The 27,652-nt window shown below is 43.4% G+C and overlaps 1 pseudogene; it reads left to right on the top strand.

The window, feature by feature from the left end:
- Positions 1 to 507: 507 nt before the first annotated feature.
- LOC122929375 overlaps positions 508 to 27,652 on the top strand; it is a 139,019-nt pseudogene continuing 111,874 nt past the window's right edge.

Raw genomic sequence — 27,652 nt, 5'->3', positions numbered from 1 at the left:
TGGCTATTAACAACCATGTCTCTTTCCTGTAGACAAGTTTTGCAAGTAATATGGCAGCTAGGAGTGAGGTTAAAATGGGGTTCAATTGAAAAGGTTTGTCTTGGGGAAGAATTAGACTAGGGGCACGGAGGGCGGATGGTAAAATTTCAGTTGTTTGCTAGAAATTTTCTTTAGCTATTTTATTTGTCTAAAATAATTATTTTTTAATATAAGGTTTAAGTTAGTGAGGAAACAACTAAATTATTGTTAACTTGAAAAATAACACTTGCTTTTGTACATATAAGCATTTAACCCAATGCGGGTTTGCCTGTAACTCACCTTTGAAAACAAACAAATGACTTCTTTAGCAGTAGACATGCTAAATGGTGTAATATGAGTATATGTTGGACATGAAACAAGTGGTGTAATTATAGCAGCTTATTTATATGCTCATGAATGATGCTGAATGGAAGCTACATGTGCCAGACTTCTTTATTCAGATCAAAGATTTGATGAAATGCTCCTATTATGAATCTGAAATACTGGAAGAATGGGATGGTGACATGTGATCCTCCCCTGTGCCTGACCCCGATGTTCCCGCAGCTTTTAATATCACAATATTCAGAGTTGGTATAAAAGCTTGCAAACAAAAGGATGTCAGGGAGGCTTGAAGCAGAAGACACCTACAGCCATGGGAAACAAGCAAACAATTTTTACTCCAGAACAGCTTGATACATATCAAGTAAGTTGCAAGCCATGGTCATATCTAGGCAGATGACAATATCTTTTTGCTAAATTCCTATAGGGATTGTAATATAATTGTATCTGTATTTTTAAGCAGTCAATACACAGATATTATTTATCTCAGTCACTCAATTCTGATTTGAATCTGTAGGACAGTAGTGCATGAACCCTTTTGAAAACTTGTATTTTATATATGACTGTGGCAAAGAAAAGCCTTATGTACTGTTTTATTAGTGATCGGAATAGAATGTAATGATATATTGTCAAAAAGTCCTGCAACGTATAACAAACTGATTGTGCAGAGAAGTGTGCATAGTTTATGTCCACACTCCAGAGGTCTCTACTTTTATAGTATCGTACATCTAAAAAAAATTCAAAACGACACCATTCATTTTTACAAGAGAATATCATATGCTTGAACCTTTTTTGTCCTTGCCAGTTCTATACCTGCATGATATTTATCTTCAACATTACTATATGTGTTCTCTATATTAGGATTCTGTGATACCTCAAAGATACAATTTTATATTAGTCAAGGACACATTTGGTTTTAATATGAGGACATTTTTCTAGGCAGATGATGATCGACCTTAATATTCTGTAGACTCTTCGCTTTTAATCCCCTTAAACAAGTGCCTATGCTTTTCAAAAGATGCAGAAGATGTTACTTAACATAGGACAAAACATTTAGTTCCAATTATTATTTCAGCAAAAGCATAAAGAACTGGTAAAACAATTGCAAATTAGAAGAAAGTAAATTATTCACCATCTGTTTATTTCTGATAAAGTATAACCACATGTGCGTCTAGCTCACCTCCGCAAACGGGAGGTTGGGGGCACAGGATCAGTGGCGGTCTCAGCAAGTGGACTCTAACCGATCACGCATTTATGGAATATCTTATTGATATGCAAAACTACGATGGTGGCAACACCCAATTAAAAGCTGTTTTTTACTTAAGTAATTTAAATATATTACTGTACACCATTCTAGACAGTTTAATGTATATGTCCTGAACATAAAATGTGTGTATACCCCCGTTTTCCTGAAGTTTCATGTTTTAGCATAGTGAAACGCCTCCTGTGATTAATTTTTATAGATTGTAAATGTAAGATCTAGCATCTTTGTTTTATACCTTTATTGTCTATATTGCTATTTTTACATATTATTGTAAAAGTTCATGCAGTTCATCCTCAAGTTATTTACACAACTGGATATTACTTCAGTGTACGATATTTTTTTTTTTAAACAGATGGATCTGATTGAATAGGGCTATTCACACATCCGTGTGCTCAGTCCAAAAATCTCACAACAGATCCTTTTGTCCGTTTTTGCCCTTCAAGACAGCCCCTTCTACTGATGGGAGTCAGACAAAAAAGTGACTTCACACAAAAGCTGAAAAGTTTCTTACCTATGGAAAATCAGACCTGGCCACATGCACAAGGCCTTCGTCAGTGGAGTTTAAAAATCTAGGTAAAGTGTAATAAGTTATGCAACTTCTTGCTACATGAACATCAATAAGCAGACTAGCTTCTGCTGATGGGTATTTTGTTATGCGTTTCCATTTACTAGTTTGTACGCATTATTTAGATACTGATGCTTCAATCAGTCATTATGGCATTAGCAAGCCAATCAGAGCCAGCCAAATCTCATTAGTATTGAGTTATGCACTGAGAGACACTTATGATACTGAACTAAAAAGAAAGCCATGCTAAGTAGTGATGGACAAACATCGGCTTTCGCAGCGGACCCCATTCACTTTAATGGCAGACGAACCTGAAAAACCTTCAGGTCATATTTGCAGCCACCAAATACTTACTAGAAGTGCACAAAAAAAATCCCACAACATGGACAGTTCCAAAAATTCCCAGCTGCCTTGCTTGCGTCAATCTTGTATTTTTATTTATCAAACAGTAGTCCTCTAACGAGACGCGTTTAGGCACATATTGCCTTGGCTGAGGAAGGCAATATGTGCCGAAACGCGTCCTGTTAGAGGACTACTGTTTGATAAATAAAGATACAAGATTAAAGCAAGCAAGGCAGCTGGGAATTTTTTTTATTGGATTTTGTGTGGGGATCCTTCCCCTTTTCCCGTGTAGCCGAAATAGGAACGTGAGCTGTTGATTTGGATTACTGACAACATGGACAGTAACATACCAGAGGGGGATCATTGGCAAAAATTCCCACAAAAAATATGTATTTTAATCAGGGGCCATTTTTATGCGTCTTAAAGGGAAACTCTCAAAAACGTGCCCTACTGGAGCCTAGAAATTTTTTATCTTAGGCCACCCCTTAGGCCACAGGAGTACAGCCCACAAAAATGAGGCATTCACCTGACAGAAAAGAACTTGTGATGATGTGCCTGGAGGTACATTAGGCGGGCATCGGTAATTGTTTTTACTGTATGCCACTGGAATACAGGCCCCAAAAATTAGGCATTCACCTGACAGAAAAGAAATGGAAAAAAAATGTATTTTTATTTTTTACAGCCAAGCTTTCCTAATTCTGTGAAATGCCTGATGGGTCAAAGTGCTCAGTATATTCCTTGAGGGGTGTAGTTTCCGGAATAGAGTCACTTTTTGGGGTTTGCCACTGTAGGACCACCTCAGGGTGTCTTCACATGTGACATAGCTCCCAATTACCATTCCAGCTAAATCCTCTCTCCTAACGCCATATGGTGCTCCTTCCACTCTGAAGCCTGCTGTGCGGCCATGCATCAGTTTTTGAGCACACATGGGGTGTTTTTGTAAACTCCAGATTCAGGGTAATAGATTTTGAGTTTTGTTTGGCTGTTAACCCTTGATGTGTTTCAGAAAAATCGATTAAAATTTTAAATCTGCTAAAATAAGTGTTTTTTTTTATTTCATTCCCATTTTTATTTCATTCTCGTGGGCCACATAAAAGGTTAACAAAGTATGTAGAATCAGTTTTGATTAGCTTGAGGGGTGTCATTTTTAAAATGGGGTGATTTATGGGTGGTTTCCACAATGTAAGCCCCAGAAAGTGATTTCATAACTGAACTGGTCCTGAAAAAAATTGGGGTTTGGAACAGTTCTTAAAAATTTTAAAATTTGATTCAAAACTTCCAAGCCTTCTAACGTCCCCCAAAAAATGTAAAGTAATAACTATTTTTGGAGGTATCACTATCTATTATAAAAGAAGAGAAATTGAAATTAGGTATTATTTCATGAATACAATTTTTTTTATTTTTATCAATTTTATCACTATCATGAATTACAATATGTGATGAGAAAATCTCACAATGGCCTGGATAAGTAAAAGCTTTTATAAGTTATTACCACATAAAGTGACCTGTCAGATTTGCAAAAAATGTCCTGAGCAGGAAGTTGAAAACTGGCCTGGGGTAGAAAGGGTTAATGTTTCTGAATATGTTGTGTACAGAATTATATTGCTGTGTGCACATATTTATCCTCCTGGCGGGGGCTGGTGACATCCTCATCATGAGCTGGGGGGGAAATCCGGCTGATGTGAGGGTCCGGCCTCTTCCGCCACCTCCACCACTTCGCCAACGTCAGGTGTGGGAGAGGCATCCACATTCTTGGAGGGTCCTGCCAGCTCTCCCTCCTCCTCTACGGAGACTTCCACCACCTCCAAATCCTTTGTGGAACGGCTGCGGCGGACTGAGGGAACGGGAACTGCTGTAATCATACAATTTTCATAATTTTGACAAACAACTCAGAACTCATAACAAATTAAGTGGGGGATGTATCTAATGTAATGATGGATGGGCCTTTTACTGGAATACAGAATGATCATTGCAGCTTATGTATATATACACACACACATATATATATATATTTCTGTGTGTGTGAAATGTGCAAAATCAGCCGGTTATATCATACATGCCTACCTCGTTGTGTGTATAATATACATATACAGTCAGCTCCATAAATATTGGAACATTGACAAAATTCAAAATTTTTTGGCTCTATACACCACCACAATGGATTTGAAATGAAACTAACAAGATATGCTTTAACTGCAGACTGTCAGGTGAACGGTGTAGGAATTACAACAGTTTGCATATGTGCCTCCCACTTGTTAAGGGACCAAAAGTAATGGGACAATTGGCTTCTCAGCTGTTCCATGGCCAGGTGTGTGTTATCCCCTCATTATCCCAATTACAATGAGCAGATAAAAGGTCCAGAGTTATTTTCAAGTGTGCTATTTGCATTTGGAATCTGTTGCTGTCAACTCTCAAGATGAGATCCAAAGAGCTGTCACTATCAGTGAAGCAAGCCATCATTAGGCTGAAAAAAACAAAAACAAACCTATCAGAGAGATAGCAAAAACATTAGGTGTGGCCAAAACAACTGTTTGGAACATTCTTAAAAAGAAGGAACGCATCGTGAGCTCAGCAACACCAAAAGACCCGGAAGACCACCGAAAACAAGTGTGGTAGAATTATTTCCCTGGTGAAGAAAACACCCTTCACAACAGTTGGCCAGATCAAGAATACTCTCCATGAGGTAGGTGTATGTGTGTCAAAGTCAACAATCAAGAGAAGACTTCACCAGAGTGAATGCAGAGGATTCACCACAGGATGTAAACCATTGGTGAGCCTCAAAAACAGGAAGGCCAGATTACAGTTTGCCAAATGACCTCTAAAAAAGCCTTCACAGTTCTGGAACAACATCCTATGGACAGATGAGACCAAGATCAACTTGTACTAGAGTGATGGGAAGAGAAGAGTATGGAGAAGGAAAGGAACTGCTCATGATCCTAAGCATACCACCTCATCAGTGAAGCATGGTGGTGGTAGTGTCATGGTGTGGGCATGTATGGCTGCCAATGGAACTGGTTCTCTTGTATTTATTGATGATGTGACTGCTGACAAAAGCAGCAGGATGAATTCTGGAGTGTTTCAGGCAATATTATCTGCTCATGTTCAGCCAAATGCTTATCAGAACTCATTGGACGGAGCTTCACAGTGCAGTTGGACAATGACCCAAAGCATACTGCAAAAGCAACCAAAGAGTTTTTTAAGGGAAAGAAGTGGAATGTTATGCAATGGCCAAGTCAATCACCTGACCTGAATCCGATTGACCATGCATTTCACTTGCTGAAGACAAAACTGAAGGGAAAATGCCCCAAGAACAAGCAGGAACTGAAGACAGTTGCAGTAGAGGCCTGGCAGAGCATCACCAGGGATGAAACCCAGCATCTGGTGATGTCTATGCATTCCAGACTTCAGGCTGTAATTGACTGCAAAGGATTTGCAACCAAGTATTAAAAAGTGAAAGTTTGATTTATGATTATTATTCTGTTCCATTACTTTTGGTCCCTTAAGAAGCGGGAGGCATATATGCAAAGTGTTGTAATTCCTACACCGTTCACCTGATTTGGATGTAAATACCCTCAAATTAAAGCTGCCAGTCTGCAGTTAAAGCACATCTTGTTCATTTAATTTCAAATCCATTGTGGTGGTGTATAGAGCCAGAAATTTTAGAATTGTGTCGATGTCCCAATATTTATGGACCTGACTGTATATACAGGTCCTTCTCAAAAAATTAGCATATTGTGATAAAGTTCATTATTTTCTGTAATGTACTGATAAACATTAGACTTTCATATATTTTAGATTCATTACACACCAACTGAAGTAGTTCAAGCCTTTTATTGTTTTAATATTGATGATTTTGGCATACAGCTCATGAAAACCCAAAATTCCTATCTCAAAAAATTAGCATATAATGAAAAGGTTCTCTAAACGAGCTATTAACCTAATCATCTGAATCAACTAATTAACTCTAAACACCTGCAAAAGATTCCTGAGGCTTTTAAAAACTCCCAGCCTAGTTCATTACTCAAAACCGCAATCATGGGTAAGACTGCCGACCTGACTGCTGTCCAGAAGGCCATCATTGACACCCTCAAGCAAGAGGGTAAGACACAGAAAGAAATTTCTGAACGAATAGGCTGTTCCCAGAGTGCTGTATCAAGGCACCTCAGTGGGAAGTCTGTGGGAAGGAAAAAGTGTGGCAGAAAACGCTGCACAACGAGAAGAGGTGACCGGACCCTGAGGAAGATTGTGGAGAAGGACCGATTCCAGACCTTGGGGGACCTGAGGAAGCAGTGGACTGAGTCTGGAGTAGAAACATCCAGAGCCACCGTGTACAGGCGTGTGCAGGAAATGGGCTACAGGTGCCACATTCCCCAGGTCAAGCCACTTTTGAACCAGAAACAGCGGCAGAAGCGCCTGACCTGTACTTTTTTCGGATGAAAGCAAATTTTGCATGTCATTCGGAAATCAAGGTGCCAGAGTCTGGAGGAAGACTGGGGAGAGGGAAATGCCAAAATGCCTGAAGTCCAGTGTCAAGTACCCACAGTCAGTGATGGTCTGGGGTGCCATGTCAGCTGCTGGTGTTGGTCCACTGTGTTTTATCAAGGGCAGGGTCAATGCAGCTAGCTATCAGGAGATTTTGGAGCACTTCATGCTTCCTTCTGCTGAAAAGCTTTATGGAGATGAAGATTTCATTTTTCAGCACGACCTGGGACCTGCTCACAGTGCCAAAACCACTGGTAAATGGTTTACTGACCATGGTATTACTGTGCTCAATTGGCCTGCCAACTCTCCTGACCTGAACCCCATAGAGAATCTGTGGGATATTGGGAAGAGAAAGTTGAGAGACGCAAGACCCAACACTCTGGATGAGCTTAAGGCCGCTATCGAAGCATCCTGGGCCTCCATAACACCTCAGCAGTGCCACAGGCTGATTGCCTCCATGCCACGCCGCATTGAAGCAGTCATTTCTGCAAAAGGATTCCCGACCAAGTATTGAGTGCATAACTGAACATAATTATTTGAAGGTTGACTTTTTTTGTATTAAAAACACTTTTCTTTTATTGGTCGGATGAAATATGCTAATTTTTTGAGATAGTAAATTTGGGTTTTCATGAGCTGTATGCCAAAATCATCAATATTAAAACAATAAAAGGCTTGAACTACTTCAGTTGGTGTGTAATGAATCTAAAATATATGAAAGTCTAATGTTTATCAGTACATTACAGAAAATAATGAACTTTATCACAATATGCTAATTTTTTGAGAAGGACCTGTACTGTGGACTTTTTTAGTTAGCTCACTGGTCCGAGCAAGTCCAATGCTATAGAGACCCAGAAAAACTTTAAAGCGAACCTTTCACCTCATTTTCACTATATAAACTAGCAACAGTACCTTATAGATTATCTTCAGTGTGCTCTTCTACATGTTAGAGCCGCTTTCCTGCGCTGTTTATTCTTGTAAAAATCGACTTATAAAGTTCTCATTTCCTGCTCCTGAAGTCACGCTACAAGTCAAGGGGGTAGCCCTTCCCTCACCTCTGGCCGTACCTCCCCTGCCCTAACGCCGCCTCTATGCGCTGTAATTGACAGCCGGCACAGTCGCCGGGACCGCGCTTGTGAATCCTGCGCATGCGCCGTCCTCCTCCTTCGCCACTTGGAGCCTGAAGATAGCGGAGCGCGAGCATGAGAGGGAGCGCAGACAGGAGAGCAGACAGGCAGGGATCGCGGACGGCGAAGGAGGAGGACGGCGCATGCGCAGGATTCACAAGCGCGGTCCCGGCGACTGTGCCGGCTGTCAATTACAGCGCATAGAGGCGGCGTTAGGGCAGGGGAGGTACGGCCAGAGGTGAGGGAAGGGCAACCCCCTTGACTTGTAGCGTGACTTCAGGAGCAGGAAATGAGAACTTTATAAGTCGATTTTTACAAGAATAAACAGCGCAGGAAAGCGGCTCTAACATGTAGAAGAACACACTGAAGATAATCTATAAGGTACTGTTGCTAGTTTATATAGTGAAAATGAGGTGAAAGGTTCGCTTTAAGGTTTTAAAGCGCGGTCCTTTCCAGCATTTATTGTCAGCGTAAACAGGCAGCACATGTACAGGATGCACGGTTCAAAAAGAAAACATAGACAGTATGTTTATATATAAAAAAAAGACAGTAATGTACCTGACTGTCCCAAATAACACAGAGTAACAGCAACCTGTACCTTCTGCTCACACAGAGCAACCACCCTGTTTGTCTCTCTCTCACATAATGCAGTCTGGCTCTTTTAAGTAGGTCTCAGCCCAGCTGCATTAATCAAGTGGCTGCAGAGTAAGGCCGAATGCACGCAGCCGTGAGCGGTCCGTGGTATGCCGACCTGGATTCCTGCTGACAGCAGGAGTGCACGGCGTCATTGGTTGTTATGACGCCGTGCGCTTCATGCCGCCTTTGCACTACAGTAATACACTTGTATAGATCATACGAGTGTATTACTGTAGTGCAGTGGCGGCATGAAGCGCACAGCGTCATAGCAACCAATCCAGGCCGGCATACCACGGACCGTACACGGCCGTGTAACACGGCCATGTGCATTCGGCCTAAGGCTACTTTCACACTGGCGTTTCTGGGTCCGCTTGTGAGATCCGTTTTAGGGCTCTCACAAGCGGCCCAAAACTGATCAGTTCAGCCCCAATGCATTCTGAATGGATAAGGATCCATTCAGAATGCATCAGTTGGCTCCGTTCTACCTCCATTCCTTCTGGAGGTGGACACCAAAACGCTGCTTGCAGCGTTTTGGTGTCCGCCTGACGATACGGAGTCAAACAGATCCTTCCTGACTTACAATGTAAGTGTCACGGACGGTGTACAGGAAACAAGACAATGCAACATGCATATATGACTCACTGGATCCAAAGATAAGGAACCAAAAGGGAGAACCCTGCACAAGACCTGGCACTTTCCCTGGCTGCTCAGCCTATGCAAAAATCCCAAAGGTGGATGGTTGCATATCCACGTACCTCGACTATATAACACCTGAACACCCTACAATAGTGAGGGGACACGACCACCGGCTCCCTACACCAGACACGGAGGGAGTCAGGGTCACCTGGGATCCAGCAAACAGAAAATAACAGATAAATGTATAGCACTTAACTTAGTAGCAGACTGGGAAATAGGATCAGCATGCACACACACTCCAGGAAGAAGTATAAGCCGCCCAGTAATACATTATGGGGAGGAATTTAAAGGGAAGCCATCAGTCCAACTACATGACAGCTGAGAGAGGCTAACGAGATGAGGAACTGAACACCACAACAAAGAAAACTCAAGGAGGAGGTTCTGAAAGGCCTCTGTCAGAGCTTCTCAGCTGACTGGTTGTGACAGTACCCCTCCCTCTACGAGTGGACTCCGGACACTCAGAGCCCACCTTCTCAGGATGGGACCTATGGAAAGCCCTGATGAGACGAGAGGCCTTAATGTCCGTCACTGGGACCCACATCCTCTCCTCAGGACCATAACCCTCCCAATGAACAAGGTACTGAAGAGAACCGTGGACAAGACGAGAATCCACAATCCTAGAGACCTGAAATTCAAGATTCCCATCAACCATAATCGGAGGAGGAGGCAAAGGCGAGGGTACAATGGGTTGAACATAAGGTTTCAATAAGGACTTATGAAAAACATTATGGATCTTCCAAGTCGGAGGAAGATCAAGACGATAGGCAACAGGATTGATGACAGACAGGATTTTGTAAGGCCCAATAAACCTAGGACCCAACTTCCAGGAGGAAACCTTCAATTTGATATTCTTGGTAGACAACCACACCAGATCACCAACATTCAGGTCCGGACCAAGCACACGTCTCTTATCTGCCACACGCTTATATCTCTCACTCATGCTCTTTAGATTATCCTGAATCTTTTGCCAAATAGATGACAAAGACGAGGAGAATCTGTCCTCATCAGGTAAACCAGAAGACCCCTCTCCCGAGAAAGTCCCAAACTGTGGATGAAACCCATATGCACCAAAAAATGGTGACTTATCAGAGGACTCCTGACGACAGTTATTTAAAGCAAACTCAGCAAGGGACAAAAAAGAACACCAATCCTCTTGATTCTCCGCCACAAAACAGCGCAGATAAGTCTCCAGATTCTGATTGACGCGCTCTGTCTGGCCATTCGACTGCGGGTGGAAAGCAGAAGAGAATGACAACCGAACCCCCAAGCGAGAACAGAAAGCCTTCCAGAATCTGGAAACAAACTGCGTGCCCCTATCAGAGACTATGTCTGAAGGAATACCGTGCAATTTGACAATGTGATCAATAAATGCCTGCGCCAGCGTCTTAGCATTGGGCAAACCAGGAAAAGGGATGAAATGCACCATTTTGCTAAAACGGTCCACCACCACCAGAATCACAGTCTTCCCCGAGGAACGAGGCAGGTCCATTATGAAGTCCATGGACAGATGTGTCCAAGGACGGGAAGGAATGGGTAAGGGAAGGAGAGGACCTGATGGCCTTGAATGAGGGACTTTGGCACGAGCGCAAGTCTCGCAGGCTGCCACAAAACCCTCAACCGACTTATGAAGCGCAGGCCACCAGAATCTCTGAGCGATGAGATCCAGTGTGGCTCTTGCCCCCGGGTGCCCAGCAAGGACCGTATCGTGGTGTTCCTTAAAAATCTTAAAGCGAGAGGCACAAACAACCTCCCAGAAGGACAAAGATCAGGAGCCTCTGACTGGGCTGCCTGCAACTCTGCCTCCAATTCAGAAAAAAGAGCAGAGACCACCACACCTTCAGCCAAAATGGGACCCGGGTCTTCAAAATTCCCGCCTCCCGGAAAACAACGTGACAGGGCATCTGCCTTCATATTCTTAACTCCAGGGCGGAACGTGACAACAAAATTAAACCTAGAAAAGAACAAAGACCATCTGACCTGTCTCGGGTTCAGACGCTTGGCTGACTCCGAGTAGGCCAGATTTTTATGGTCAGTAAATACGGTAATAGGGTGTCTGGCTCCCTCTAGCCAATGGCGCCATTCCTCAAAAGCCAACTTGATGGCCAACAATTCCCTATCTCCCACATCGTAATTTCTCTCTGCGGAGGAGAGTTTTTTCGAGAAAAAGGCACATGGTCGCCATTTGGCAGGAGAGGAACCCTGAGACAAGACCGCCCCCACACCCACCTCAGAAGCATCAACCTCAACTATGAAGGGTAAAGAAATATCAGGTTGCACAAAGATGGGAGCGGAAGCAAAACTCTCCTTGATATTAGAAAAAGCCTTACGCGCCTCTACTGACCAAGAAGAAAAATCTACCCCCTTTCTGGTCATATTAGTGAGTGGTTTAACAATAGAGGAATAATTCAAAATAAACTTCCTGTAATAATTGGCAAAGCCCAAAAAACGCATCAGGGCCTTCTGATTCTCAGGAAGCTCCCACTCAAGCACAGCGCGGACCTTCTCGGGGTCCATGCGAAAACCAGAAGCGGAGAGAAGAAACCCCAGAAATTGAATTTCTGGAACCGCAAACACACATTTTTCCAGTTTCGCATATAATTTATTCTCCCGCAGGATGAGCAAGACCTGACGTAAATGTTCCTCATGAGTTTTGAAATCAGGAGAAAAAATCAAAATGTCATCCAAATACACTAATACAAATTTTCCCATCAAATGATAAAAAATGCTGTTCACGAAATGCTGAAAAACGGCTGGGGCATTCATCAAACCAAAAGGCATAACCAAATTCTCAAAATGGCCCTCAGGGGTATTGAAGGCCGTCTTCCATTCGTCTCCTTCTCTGACCCTGACCAGGTTGTATGCCCCTCTTAGATCTAATTTGGAATAGACTTTAGCCCCAACAACCTGGTTAAACAGGTCCGGGATCAGAGGAAGCGGATAAGGGTCACGAATAGTGATACTGTTCAGCTCCCTGAAATCCAGACAAGGTCTTAAAGAACCATCTTTTTTCTTAACAAAGAAAAAAACAGCGGCAACAGGTGACTTCGAGGGTCGTATGTGTCCTTTTCTCAGACTCTCAGAGATATAAGCACGCATAGCGATCCTCTCAGGTTGGGAAAGATTGTATAAACAAGATTTAGGCAGCTTGGCGCCTGGGATGAGATTAATAGGGCAATCGTACTCCCTGTGCGGGGGCAAATCCTGAACTCCACTCTCAGAGAAGACATCCGAAAATTCTGAGAGAAAAGATGGTACAGTCTTAGTAGCAACCTCAGAAACAGATGTCGTGAGGCAATTCTCTCTGCAAAAGTCACTCCAACCATTTATTTGCCTCGCTTGCCAATCAATGGTGGGGTTATGTTTAGTGAGCCAGGGTAGCCCCAACACTAGAGGATTAGGCAAACCACTAAGGACGAAACAAGACACATCCTCAACATGAGCATCACTCACAATTAAACGGATATTGTGAACTATGCCCTTTAATGATTTCTGAGAAAGTGGAGCGGAATCAATAGCAAAAACAGGAATATCCTTTCCCAAAGTGCGCACCTGGAAACCATGAGTTATTGCAAATTGATTATCAATGAGATTGACAGCTGCTCCACTATCCACAAAAATCTCACAAAAAATGCGCTTGCTCTCTAGCGCCACCCTAGCAGGCAGGACAAAACGGGAACTACAAGCAAACGGAAAACCTTCAATTTCCGCCTCAACCCTGCCAATAGTAACAGACGGAACATTTTTAAAATATTTTTTCCTGTTTGTTTCTTTATTACTCCCAGAAAACTGCCTGAATCTCCTAGAGGGACATTTGCCAAATGATTTATACCTCCACAACAAAAACAAACCCTCCCATGCGAGCTGAATCTTCTATTGTCAGAAGCAATCAACCCCAGCTGCATGGGCTCCTGCTCAGAAGGGGCTGACAGCGACCGAGACCCCTGCGCACAGAATGAGACTGCTGCACTGTCCTGGGACTGAGTATGACAGGAAGGAGATATCTCTCCTCTCTCTCTAAGACGCCTGTCAATACGAACGGCCTGAGACATAGCAGAGTCTAAGGAAATAGGCCTCTCATGAAAGGAAAATGCATCTTTCAATCCCTCTGAAAGACCATGGCAAAATTGACTTCGGAGTGCAGCATCATTCCAACCAGTATCAGCTGCCCATCTCTGAAATTCTGAGCAGTAAATCTCTGCGGATTGTTTACCCTGGCATAATAGACGTAGTCTAGACTCAGCCAGAGCAATACGATCCGGATCATCATATATCTGACCCAGGGCTAAAAAGAATTCATCCACTGAACGGAGAGGCCGTGCCCCCTCCGGCAGTGAAAAGGCCCAAGACTGAGCGTTACCCCTGAGCAGCGATATAATGATCCCCACCCTCCGTTCCTCATCACCAGAGGAATGGGGAAAAAGGCGAAAATGGAGTTTGCAAGCCTCTCTAAAACGCACAAAATTGTCACTACCCCCGGAGAACGTATCCGGGAGCGAGATCTTAGGCTCAGAACAAACTCCATGAATGCAAGCTGAACCGGTCACTTGAAACTGAGAAAGAGTCTAACGGAGATCAGCTACCTCCAATGAAAGACCCTGGAAGCGTTCAGCCAAAAGTGAAACCGGATCCATGCTTGAGACGGTTTTGGCGGCTTATAATGTCACGGACGGTGTACAGGAAACAAGACAATGCAACATGCATATACAGTGGAGGAAATAATTATTTGACCCCTCACTGATTTTGTAAGTTTGTCCAATGACAAAGAAATGAAAAGTCAGAACAGTATCATTTCAATGGTAGGTTTATTGTAACAGTGGCAGATAGCACATCAAAAGGAAAATCGAAAAAATAACTTTAAATAAAAGATAGCAACTGATTTGCATTTCATTGAGTGAAATAAGTATTTGAACCCTCTAACAAAAAAAGACTTAATACTTGGTGGAAAAACCCTTGTTTGCAAGCACAGAGGTCAAACGTTTCTTGTAATTGATGACCAAGTTTGCGCACATTTTAGGAGGAATGTTGGTCCACTCCTCTTTGCAGATCATCTCTAAATCCCTAAGGTTTCGAGGCTGTCTCTGTGCAACTCTGAGCTTGAGCTCCCTCCATAGGTTTTCGATTGGATTAAGGTCCGGAGACTGACTAGGCCACTCCATGACCTTAATGTGCTTCTTCTTGAGCCACTCCTTTGTTGCCTTTGCTGTATGTTTTGGGTCATTGTCGTGCTGGAACACCCATCCACGACCCATTTTCAGTTTCCTGGCAGAGGGAAGGAGGTTGTCGCTCAGGATTTCACGATACATGGCTCCGTCCATTTTCCCGTTTATGCGAATAAGTTGTCCTGTGCCCTTAGCAGAAAATCACACCCAAAGCAAAATGTTTCCACCCCCATGCTTGACGGTGGGGACGGTGTTTTGGGGGTCATAGGCAGCATTTTTCTTCCTCCAAACACAGCGAGTTGAGTTAATGCCAAAGAGCTCTATTTTGGTCTCATCAGACCACAGCACCTTCTCCCAGTCACTCTCTGAATCATTCAGGTGTTCATTGGCAAACTTCAGACGGGCCTGCACATGTGCCTTCCTGAGCAGGGGGACCTTGCGAGCCCTGCAGGATTTTAATCCATTGCGGTGTAATGTGTTTCCAATGGTTTTCTTGGTGACTGTGGTCCCTGCTAATTTGAGGTCATTAACTAACTCCTCCCGTGTAGTTCTAGGATGCTTTTTCACCTTTCTCAGAACCATTGACACCCCACGAGGTGAGATCTTGCGTGGAGCCCCAGAGCGAGGTCGATTGATGGTCATTTGGTGCTCCTTCCATTTTCGAACAATCGCACCAACAGTTGTCACCTTCTCTCCCAGCTTCTTGCTAATGGTTTTGTAGCCCATTCCAGCCTTGTGCAGGTCTACAATTTTGTCTCTGACATCCTTGGACAGCTCTTTGGTCTTTCCCATGTTGGAGAGTTTGGAGTCTGCTTGATTGATTGATTCTGTGGACAGGTGTCTTTTATACAGGTGACTAGTTAAGACAGGTGTCCTTAATGAGGGTGACTAATTGAGTAGAAGTGTCTAACCACTCTGTGGGAGCCAGAACTCTTAATGGTTGGTAGGGGTTCAAATACTTATTTCACTCAATGAAATGCAAATCAGTTGCTATCTTTTATTTAAAGTTATTTTTTCGATTTTCCTTTTGATGTGCTATCTGCCACTGTTACAATAAACCTACCATTGAAATGATACTGTTCTGAGACTTTTCATTTCTTTGTCATTGGACAAACTTACAAAATCAGTGAGGGGTCAAATAATTATTTCCGCCACTGTATGACTCACTGGATCCAAAGCTAAGGAACCAAAAGGGAGACCCCTGCACAAGACCTGGCACTTTCCCTGGCTGCTCAGCCTATGCAAAAATCCCAAAGGTGGATGGTTGCATATCCACGTACCTCGACTATATAACACCTGAACACCCTACAATAGTGAGGGGACACGACCACCGGCTCCCTACACCAGACACGGAGGGAGTCAGGGTCACCTGGGATCCAGCAAACAGAAAATAACAGATAAATGTATAGCACTTAACTTAGTAGCAGACTGGGAAATAGGATCAGCATGCACACACACTCCAGGAAGAAGTATAAGCCGCCCAGTAATGCATTATGGGGAGGAATTTAAAGGGAAGCAATCAGTCCAACTACATGACAGCTGAGAGAGGCTAACGAGATGAGGAACTGAACACCACAACAAGGAAAACTCAAGGAGGAGGTTCTGAAAGGCTTCTGTCAGAGCTTCTCAGCTGTCTGGTTGTGACAGTAAGTCAATTGGGACGGATCCGTTTTCACTGACACAATATGCAATTGAAAACCGATCCGTCCCCCATTGACTTTCAATGTATGTCTGTCACGGCCATGGCTATGACCGTGACTCTTCAACCGCATGCAATTGTCAGCGGTTTGGTTTTGTTGTCAATCACAGGTGAGGGCAGTGGTATTTGCCTCACCTGTGGTTGCCGCTGACAACGCGATGTATGTGGCAGCTTCCCTGCTGTGCATGCGGTTGCACCTAGCAACCTCTATGTTAGGTGTGTGTGAGTATTGTGTTCACTGTGTAGTATGTGTGGTGTGCACTGACACTCTTCCTGCACTGTGGTTGCCCGTGGCAACGTTTGGCTGTCTGTACATGTGGTGGCAGTGTCCCGGCCTCTGGGCCATCTCCCAGGACACGGTTGACACCCATGTCGTTGCCAGCGGCAACAACCACAGTGTGTGCTACTGTTGGACACTTTTCCTTTTATGTGTGTTTCCCTTCTGTGGTGCTGGAAGGGTTAACTCCCTTCCCAGTGTGTGTATGTTGTCACTGGGTGTGTCTGACTGTGGGGTGTGGCTTCTTGGCCTATATAACCTTGGTGTTTGGCATGGCTCAGTAGGTTGCTTCAGTCATGCTTGGCTGGAGCAGCCTCCTGTGCATATTACCTGCCAGTGAGAGCCACCCCTGTGGTCATAAAGATATTGTCGTTATGTTTATGTCTTGCTGTGTGTGATGTTGTATGTTATGTTCTGTTGGGACCTTCTTATGTGTTTTGGTGCAGCTTACGGTTCTGGATTCCTGTTTGCGCAGGGATCCAGTCAGCAAGGCTGTGGCATGTTGGTGGAACTAATAGTTCGCCTGTCATTCCCGTAAGGCTGTATGAGTTCCCCTTGTCCCAGCAGCTTGACCATGGAGACTCCTGCTCCTCCGTACTTTGGAGGAGTAGGTCGTCTTATCCAGCTCCTAGCTCAGGGATCTGCGGAGGGTAAGTCAGGGCTCCGAGGTTCCTGCGCATGGGTCCTCCTACCTTAAAGGTTGGCCCATGCAGGTAGGAGTTAGGGTCAGGTTAGGGATGCTTGAGGAGGTGACCTGCTCCCTATCCTGTTCTTATGGCCGAGTAGCCATAACATCATCTGGCATCATGCGGCTGAAGGTTTCCCCCATCCTCAGCCGTGACAGTCGTGACAATGTCAGGACGGATCCATTTTGACTTTTTTTTTAAAAGAATAATGCAAACGGATCTGTTCTGAACGGTGTAGCAATGTGAACATCGCGGTGTGCAGTAAAGTCCCAGGGAAGCAGGATAAAAGGGGTGTTGTGTGCACTGGAGGCGTGTCACCAAGGGGCCCTTGGTGGAGTAAAAGCCCTAGTTCAGGTGTCCACTAAAGTAGTTGGTGGACACCATATAGATAGTGTAGCTGGTTCAGCTATTTCAGGGCGGGCTTTTACTGGGAACAGGCAATGTGTGGGATGGATGCCTGTTCCCTATGCTCCAGTCTGGGACTTAGGACATGCTCATGTCCAGAGATCCAATTTAATCCTGCTACTGGATCTTGGGTGTGGCTCACTCGGGAGTGTTTGGTGAAGCAGAGTCCTGGTGAGGCTCTGTGTGAGTGGTCTCAGCCGGGTGGGCTGAGGGGCCACGAGACTAGGCGATAGCCCGAACTTTGGGGGATACGGTGATGCCTGTGAAACAAGGATCACGAGGCCAGAGTCGGGAGGACTACTGGGCCACAATCCCCCAAAAGGTTTTGAAGTGTCACAGCCTGGAGGTTGCTGGACTGAATAGCTGAGTAAAGCCGCATTTATGTTCCATGTGTGAACAGGGCTCTCTAGGTGAGTCAGGGATGCGCTTATGTGTTTAGTTAGAGCCTAGCCGGGCAAGGGTTTGTTATTTTGTGTGGATGTCACACGTAATAAGTTGAAGCTGCGACTTCATAACCTGTTTTGCTAAAACGTCTGGAATAAAACACGAATTTGGACATTCTACCCTTGTCTGGTGAAGTAACCCCCTAAAAGTAAACGATCCCTTACAACGGATACAAGCGTTTGCATTATCGGTGCGGATCTGTCTGTGCAGATACAAGACAGATCCGCACTGAACACAGGTGTGAAAGTAGCCTAAGTTGTTCCAGGGCTAGGAACAGAGCCCCTCACCATGTATAGGTGAGAAACCTAGGTGGAATATATACGTCATTTAACACTTTACCTGCTGCCCCCTTACAATACACTCACAGCGATGTAGAGATGTATGATGTAAACTACTGATTTGCTACGTGTCACACCAGGTACTAAATAATCATTTGTAAAGGGATGAAATGCTTATTTGCATAACTGTATATATACATTACAGAGTGTAGGCGAGAGATACAAAAGTAATGTAAGCATTGTACCTGGGCATTTTTTGTTGCGGATCTCTGTGATCCAGCCAATGTGCCTCCTCTTCAAATCTGACCAATGTTTTATGATGGCAATCGCACTATGCTTTTTATACTCCCTCCTAAGCTCCTTCCTTAGATCCCTCACGATCTGCTGTTTTTTTATCCTTGACCTGCTTCCTGTCGTACCCCCCCCCCCCCCCAACATGCACTGCAGGATAAAGATGCAAGCATATAATCCCAAATTTTTTTAATACAAGTATTGAAAATAATGTCATCAACAACGCAGCCAAAACAATTTAAGTGTTTGAAGGGGAAATATTAGATTTAATGTTAAGTTATAAGATCGGATTGTATTGCAATTGTATGTGTGTGGGGTCTGAGCAATCGGATATTGGCCAGCTAAGCAGAGATGTACTTGTGTAGTGAAGTGACGGTATGGAATGGCGTATACAGCTGTTTCACCTCCCTGTGGTGCACCCTGGGTAACGCTAAATAAACCAGAAAATACTGGCAGTCAGACAAAGAAAGCTTCTCCTGACCAACAGGACACAAACTCTAATCTATAGACTGTGTGTGTGTGTGTGTGGTATATAGTGTGTGGCAGGAAAATGGATGTGCAATGTGAATTTGAGAGATATTTCTCTGCTGTCCATACATACATGCTACAGACATAGTGCTGTGATGTCACAACAATAATTAGTGCACCAATCAGTAATATGTAGTCAGACCTGATAAAATGTGATGTTGTATGTATTGCAAATACAATATCACAAATATTTTGGAACACTCTATCTGCATATAAAGCCATTGTTCTGCAATGCATGCGAAATGTAATCAAATACAGTGCTGTAATGTAACATTACTTACAGTGATCATGAGTTCTTCCTCACCGTCGCGAAAAATTGCTGCCCACCATCTTTTCCATTCTCTGCAAGCTTCCCGCAGTTTGAAAAAGGTAGCAAAACTAGGATAAGCCAGAATTGCTCATATGCAAATACGCGCATATTACATGCCCTATTTTCTGAGGAGGAGACAGAGGATGGAGTAGGTGGAGGAGAAGAAGAGGCATGCCTGCATGCAATCTGTGGCGGCAACACAAAATTCACACGGGAGCCACGAGTTACATGCTTGACGGCCGTCAGAAGGTTCACTCAGGGGGCAGTAAATGTTATGTACCTTTCCTGCCCGTGTTTGCTAGATCACATGTCTGTGGTCAGATAATTCTTGGCACAGACACTGTGTGCCAGATATATATTCACTTGCTGCTGAACGTGGCCATATAGCTCTGGGAGGCCCTTCTGGGAGAAATATTTCCTTCCGGGGACCTTCCATTGCGGTGTGCCAATGGCCACAAATTTTCTAAAGGCCTCCAAGTCCACCAGTTTATATGGCGGTAGTTGGCAGGTCTAGCGGTTCCGACAAGCCAGCGGTCAGCCGTTGGGCAAGAGGGTTATCCAGCGTCATCAACTTTTTACTCTCAATATTTGGTGGAAACAGGCATATGGAACCCCTTAATCAGTATTTTGTGGAAGCAGATATATCGCAGGCCTTAATCAGTATTTGGTGGAAGCAGGTATATAAAACCCCTTAATCAGTATTTTGTGGAAGCAGGTGTATTGCAGACATCAATCAATATTTGGTGGAAGAGGTATATCAATCTCCTTAATCACTATTTTGTCAAAGCAGGTATATCAAACCCCTTAATCAGTATTTGGTGGAAGCAGGTATATCTAAACCCCATAATAAGTATTTTGTGGTAGCAGGTGTATCGCAGGCCTCAATCAATATTTGGTGGAAGCAGTTATATCAAACCCCTTACTCAGTATTTTGTGGAGGCAGGTATATCAAACCCCTTACTCAGTATTTTGTGGAAGCAGGTGTATCGTAGGCGTCAATCAATATTTGGTGGAAGCAGGTATATCGAACCCTTTAATCAGTATTTTGTGGAAGCAGGTATATCACAGGCCTCAATCATTATTTGGTGGAAGCAGTTATTATAAAACCCCTTACTCAGTATTTTGTGGAAGCAGGTGTATTGCAGGCATCAATCAATATTTGGTGAAAGCAGGTATATCAATCCCTTAATCAGTATTTGGTGGAAGCAGGTATATCAAACCACTTACTTAGTATTTTGTGGAAGCAAGTGTATTGCAGGCATCAATCAATATTTGGTGGAAGAGGTATATCAATCTCCTTAGTCACTATTTTGTGGTAGCAGGTGTATCGCAGGCCTCAATCAATATTTGGTGGAAGCAGTTATATCAAACCCCTTAATCAGTATTTGGTGGAAGCAGGTATGACAAACCCCTTACTCAGTATTTTGTGGAAGCAGGTGTATAGCAGGCGTCAATCAATATTTGGTGGAAGCAGGTATATCAATCCCTTTAATCAGTATTTTGTGGAAGCAAGTGTATCGTAGGCGTCAATCAATATTTGGTGGAAGCAGGTATATCGAACCCTTTAATCAGTATTATGTGGAAGCAGGTATATCACAGGCGTCAATCATTATTTGGTGGAAGCAGTTATATAAAACCCCTTAGTATTTGGTGGAAGCAGGTGTATTGCAGGCATCAATCAATATTTGGTGGAAGAGGTATATCAATCCCCTTAATTAGTATTTGGTGGAAACAGGTATATCAAACCCCTTAATCAGTATTTGGTGGAAGCAGGTATATCAAGCCCCTTAATCAGTATTTGGTGGAAGCAGGTATATCAAGCCCCTTAATCAGTATTTGGCTGAAGCAGGTATATCAAACCACTTACTCAGTATTTTGTGGAAGCAAGTGTATTGCAGGCATCAATCAATATTTGGTGGAAGAGATATATCAATCTCCTTCATCATTATTTTGTGGAAGCAGGTGTATCGCAGGCCTCAATCAATATTTGGTGGAAGCAGGTATATCAAAACCCTTAATGAGTATTTGATGGAAGCGGGTATATCAAACTCCTTAATGAGTATTTGATGGAAGCAGGTATATCAAAACCCTTACTCAGTATTTTGTGGAAGCAGGTATATCGCAGGCCTCAATCAATATTTGGTGGAAGCAGTTATATTAAACCCCTTACTCAGTATTTTGTGGAAGCAGGTATATCAATCCCCTTAATCAGTATTTTGTGGAAGCAGGTGTATCGCAGGCGTCAATCAATATTTGGTGAAAGTAGGTATATCGAACCCTTTAATCTGTATTTTGTGGAAGCAGGTATATCACAGGCCTCAATCATTATTTGGTAGAAGCAGGTATATAAAACCCTTTAATCAGTATTTTGTGGAAGCAAGTGTATCACATGCGTCAATCAATATTTGGTGGAAGCAGGTATATCAAACCCCTTAATCAGTATTTGATGGAAGCAGGTATATCAAACCCCTTACACAGTATTTTGTAGAAGCAGGTGTATTGCAGGCCTCATTCAATATTTGGTGGAAGCAGGTATATCAATCCCCTTAATCAGTATTTTGTGGAAGTAGGTGTATCACAGGCCTCAATCAATATTTGGTGGAAGCAAGTATATCAAAACCCTCAATGAGTATTTGGTGGAAGCGGGTATATCAAACCCCTTAATCAGTATTTGGTGGAAGCAGGTATATCAAACCCCTTACTCAGTATTTTGTGGAAGCAGGTGTATTGCAGGCATCAATCAATATTTGGTGAAAGCAGGTATATCAATCCCCTTAATCAGTATTTTGTTGAAGCAGGTTTATCGCAGGTTTCAATCAGTATTTTCTGGAAGCAGGTATATCAAACCTCTTAATCATTATTTTGTGGTAGCAGGTGCATTGCAGGCTTCAATCAATATTTTGTGGAAGCAGGTATATCAGTCCCCTTTTCAGTATTTTGTGAAAGCAGGTATCTCACAGGCCTCAATCAATATTTGGTGGAAGCAGGTATATCAAACCCCTTAATCAGTATTTTGTGGAAGCAGGTGTATCGCAGGCGTCAATCAATATTTGGTGTAAGCAAGTATATCAAGCCCCTTAATCAGTATTTTGTGGAAGCAGGTGTATTGCAGGCCTCAATCAGTATTTGGTGGAAGCAGGTATATCAAGCCCCTTAATCAGTATTTGGTGGAAGCAGGTTTATCGCAGGTTTCAATCAGTATTTTGTGGAAGCAGGTATAGCAAACCCCTTACTCAGCATTTTGTGCAAGCAGGTATATCGTAGGACTCAATCAGTATTTGGTGGAAACAGGTATATCAAACCCCTTGCTCAGTATTTTATGAAAGCAGGTATCTCGCAGGCATCAATCGATATTTGGTGGAAGCAGGTACATCAATCCCCTTAATCAGTATTTTGTGGTATCAGATATATCGCAGGCCTAAATCAATATTTGGTGGAAGCAGTTATATCAAACCCCTTAACCCTTTAAGGACCGGACTCATTTTCACTTTCAGAACCATTCCATATTTTGCAAATCTGACCAGTGTCACTTTATGTTTGTAATGCTTTTACTTATCCAGGCCATTCTGAGATTGTTTTTTCGTTCATATTGTACTTTATGACACTGTTAAAATGGAAGAAAGAACAGTAAGGATCGGCACTCACTGAAGTCATCTGCAAAACTCTTGTTTATTGTCACATAATCAAATATCCTGTGACGCGTTTCGACACTCGCAGGTGTCTTTGTCAAACAGCTATATACATATTTTTTTTTAAAACACCATTAAATAGCCCAGCCCCTCATTAAGGTGTACACATCACATGATCGTGATGTCGTAAGACACACCTCCTAAAAACAGGTGTAGACACGCACTTTAAACAAATATTCATTTAAACAAAATAATACATCTCAGGTTGAATCTGGTCTTCTCCTGTTCGTATCCATAAGTTGCCACATAACATCGCATCCTCTCACCTACAGAGAAGCATGTATCAATATGATCATCATAGAATTCATCCATATTTTCATGCGAATATTGGTAGCAGCTCAATTCGATCATTTTAAATCGCAAGACCACATACGAAAATATGAGAACTGTTGAAAAAAAACTAAAGAAAAAAACATCTATTCAAAGACAATCCTTTCATAAAAAGCTGTTTAGTTCATAGTCACGGTTTAGACCCATAGGTTCCAAAGTTTGGAGCCTATGGATCCAATAAGCCTCCCTTTTTCTCAATATTAAGTTTCTGTCACCACCTCTCCTGGGTTGTTTAACCCCTCAATGATCTGAAATCGCAACTTCGATATATTGTGTTTCGCTTGATGAAAATGGCGTGGTATTGGTAGTAGCAGATTAGCCTTCCTGATCGTAGACTTGTGCTTACTGAATCGATCTTTCACTCTTGTGGACGTTTCCCCTACATACAAAAGACCGCATGGACATTTTAAAATGTATAAGACGTAATTTTTATCGCATGTAAAGAAGCCTTTAATAGGGATATGCTCCCCTGATCTAGGATGAGTGATGTAAGGGCTTTTGATGACACTCGAACAGTGTACACACCCTAGGCAAGGAAAAGTACCCTGTCTTGGAGACGCAAGCGTCTTCTGTTTCAGCTCCCTTTCATCACTCCCAATGTCGGCCCTTACATTATATTTTATCGCAAATATTTTTTGTTCTTTTATAACATACCATCGGCCGTTGTTGGAATTCCTCTATCAGAGGATACGATTCATTGATAATATGCCAATGCTTATTCACTATAGTGTGAACTTTCTGTGTCCATGGATGATACTTTACCACTAAAGGGATAAACGGCTTTTTTATTTTCCCTTCTTTAGTCTGTGGGATTCTATTTTTTGTTGTTTAAGTAAATGTGAGGGATATCCTCTTTCTGCAAACCTGGCTGACATTTCATTTAGTCTGATTTCACATTGTTCGGGATCCCCCACAATACGTCTCACCCGTTGGTACTGAGAATAAGGTAATGCCCTTTTTGTATTAGTGGGATGATTGCTGGTGTAAAACAACTATTGCGATCTGTGTCCTTTGTATATAGGTCAGTTACAATCCTATTTTCAGCATTTTTAATCACCCACGTATCCAGGAAGGAGATCCTGCTACCATCAAATTGTAAAGTAAATTGAAGTTCAGGCCACACTGAATTGATGGACTCAGAAAATTGCTTAATAGTCGATATGTCGCACCGCCATATACAAAACACATCGTCGATAAATCGACGCCCAAAAATGCAATGCTGTATATATAATGAATGCGAATAAATAAAATTGCGTTCAAATCGCACCATACAGCAATTTGCATATGGCGTTGCGACATTCGACCCCATCGCAGTACTGCATTTCTGTTGGTAAAATGTGTCTTGGAACAAAAAATTATTCTGTTCCAATACTATAGTGAGGAGAGAGACAAAAAAAATCCCTTTCTTCTTTTTTGTATGTGCTACCCTCTAGTATATCCCGCACTGCATCCAAACCTTTTGTATGTGTGATCGACGTGTAAAGACTATAGACATCGAATGTAGCCAAGATGCAATCCGCATCAAGCTGTATTGATTTTACCTCAGACAAAAAGTGTTGAGTATCCCGCAAATATGAAGGTGCTGTTCTGATCAGGGGAGTTAGTACCTTATCTTAGAGCATAGCTGGGGCAGAGGGAATCGAATCGGTAGCAGCCACAATGGGGCGACCTGGTGGATGAGTCATAGATTTATGAACTTTAGGCAACGTATAAAACACCAGTGATCGGATGTTGATTAATTAAAAATTCGGCCAATTTGGTGTCTATCGTTCCATTCTCTCTATATTGTTCCACAACCTGTAAGAGCATGCGTTTAATATGTCCTGTGGGATCTGACTGTAAGGCACGGTATGTGTCCCCACTCTGTAATTGTTTCATAATCTCTGCAACATAGTAGGATTTATTGAGAATCACTATTGGCATATTATCAGTGAATAGTATGCTCTGATATGATTCAGAGGAAGTCTTCTTTTCTGGGTGTAGGGCTGACGTCATCGGCGCAGGCGCACTGAGGAAGAAGCAGCCAAGCGAGCATCCTTCTCTCAGAGCGCCTGCGCCGAATGACGACTGGTACGGCGCCGGCGTGGGATTTGAGCTGCAGCAAGGGCCAGCTGGAGGATGAGAGCGCTCGCTGGCCCTGTCAATCAAGTGGAGGAGGGGGCGTTTTTTTCAAACAGAGGATGCGGCGGCTACCAGCAAATCCGCCCAACTTGCTGGTAGTGAAGAAATTTACATATCACTAAAGTCCGATTTTTACTGAAATTACACCACAGCCTGAGGTAAGAGGGGTATATATCGAATCTGTAAATATTAGCAAATATATTAAGTCAAAAAATGAAAATTGATGTTTGGGGCTTGACAAAAGCCCTTTAGACATGTGGGCAACTAAATTTAGGGGTATTCCCTGAGACTACCCAAGAAAAAAAAAAGCAAGCCTGTCTTACAAAGGGGAGGCTAGCGAAGTACCGGAGGCCGCTGCGGTTGATAAAAAATATCAAAACTGATTTTTTTATCGCCGCAGTGCGTGTAAAGTGAATGTGCAGTGATCAAAAAAAAAATTTTTTTTGTCACTGCGGTGGGGCGGGTGTGGGCGAACGCACGTGTGGGCGAGCGATCAGGCCTGATCGGGCAAACACTGCGTTTTGGGTGGAGGGCGAACTAAAGTGACACTAGTACTATTATAGATCTGACCGTGATCAGTTTTGATCACTTCCAGATACTATAAAAGTACAAATGCTGATTAGCGATACGCTAATCAGCGAATAACGGACTGCAGTGCGGTGGGCTGGGCGCTAACTGATCGCTAACTACCTAACCAAGGGACCTAAACTATACCTAAAACCTAACGGTCAATAACAGTGAAAAAAAAAAGTGACAGTTTGCACTGATCACTTTTTTCTTTTCACTTGTGATTGACAGGGGTGATCAAAGGGGTGATCAAAGGGTTAAGGTATTGGGGTTCAGGGGGGTGATCAGGGGCTATAGTGTAGTGTTTGGTGTACTCACTGTGAAGCCTGCTCCTCTGCTGGATCCAACCGACGAAAAGAACCAGCAGAGGAGCAGGCAGCCATATAACAGATCATATTTACTAATATGATCTGATATCTGGCACTTTGATTGGATTTTTTAAAAATCAGCAACCTGCCAGCCACGATCATTGGCTGGCAGGTTGCTGACGAAATACTTCTGTGCGAAATGCCGGCGCGAACTGCGCATGCGCGCGCGCATAGTCGCGTCATCTCGCGTCTCGCGAGATGACGCGTATATGCGTGACTGTGCGCAGCGCTGCCACCTCCGGACCGCACATCTGCGTTAGGCGGTCCGGAGGTGGTTAATGGGATTCTGTCATCAGAAATGAGCCCTATAAGCTAAACATATGGCAATGTCCCTTGTAAAACACAGAATCCTAAAGTGACTTTATCTAATGCCCCTGTGGCTCTATAGTCATAAAAAAGACGTTTATATTACCTGCCAATCAATTCAAAATGTGTCCAAGGGGACGCCTCCTGGTGAAAGGTGCCCGGCTGCAGCCATGTCGTTTAGGTGCCCAGCGCCGCCTTCTGTAGTCAAATAGCCCCCCTCCCTTTCATGCGATCAGCCTACCTCACGTCATCACTGCTTCTCTAACCACCGCTCGCTTCATCCAGATCCCGCTCGTGCGCACTAGGTTGGATGGCTGGGATGGGCTGTAATAGGGAAGTCAGTGGAGGTTTGAGCGAAGTGCGCCGGCCGGCACATGAGCACTTCGCTATACGAGGCCGCTGCCAGTAGTCCGCATGGGCGCATCAGGATATACCTAGTGCGCACGTGCGGGATCTGGATGAAGCGAGCGGTGGTTAGAGAAGCAGTGATGACGTGAGGTAGGCGGATCACATGAAAGGGAGGACGGCTATTTCACTACAGAAGGCGGTGCTGGGCACCTAAACGACATGGCTGCAGCCGGGCACCTTTCTCACTTTAGGATTCTGTGTTTTACAAGGGACATCGCCATATGTTTAGCTTATAGAGCTCATTTCTGATGACAGAATCCCTTTACCCTGGGTTCACACCTGAGCGTTTCTCAAACGCGCGTTTTCCGCAAGTTTTTGTC

This window comes from Bufo gargarizans, chromosome 1 (assembly GCF_014858855.1).
Source record: "Bufo gargarizans isolate SCDJY-AF-19 chromosome 1, ASM1485885v1, whole genome shotgun sequence".
NCBI classification, from domain to species: domain Eukaryota; kingdom Metazoa; phylum Chordata; class Amphibia; order Anura; family Bufonidae; genus Bufo; species Bufo gargarizans.
The sequence above is the reverse complement of the archived record's forward strand: the minus strand, read 5'-3'. Positions and strand labels throughout refer to the sequence as shown.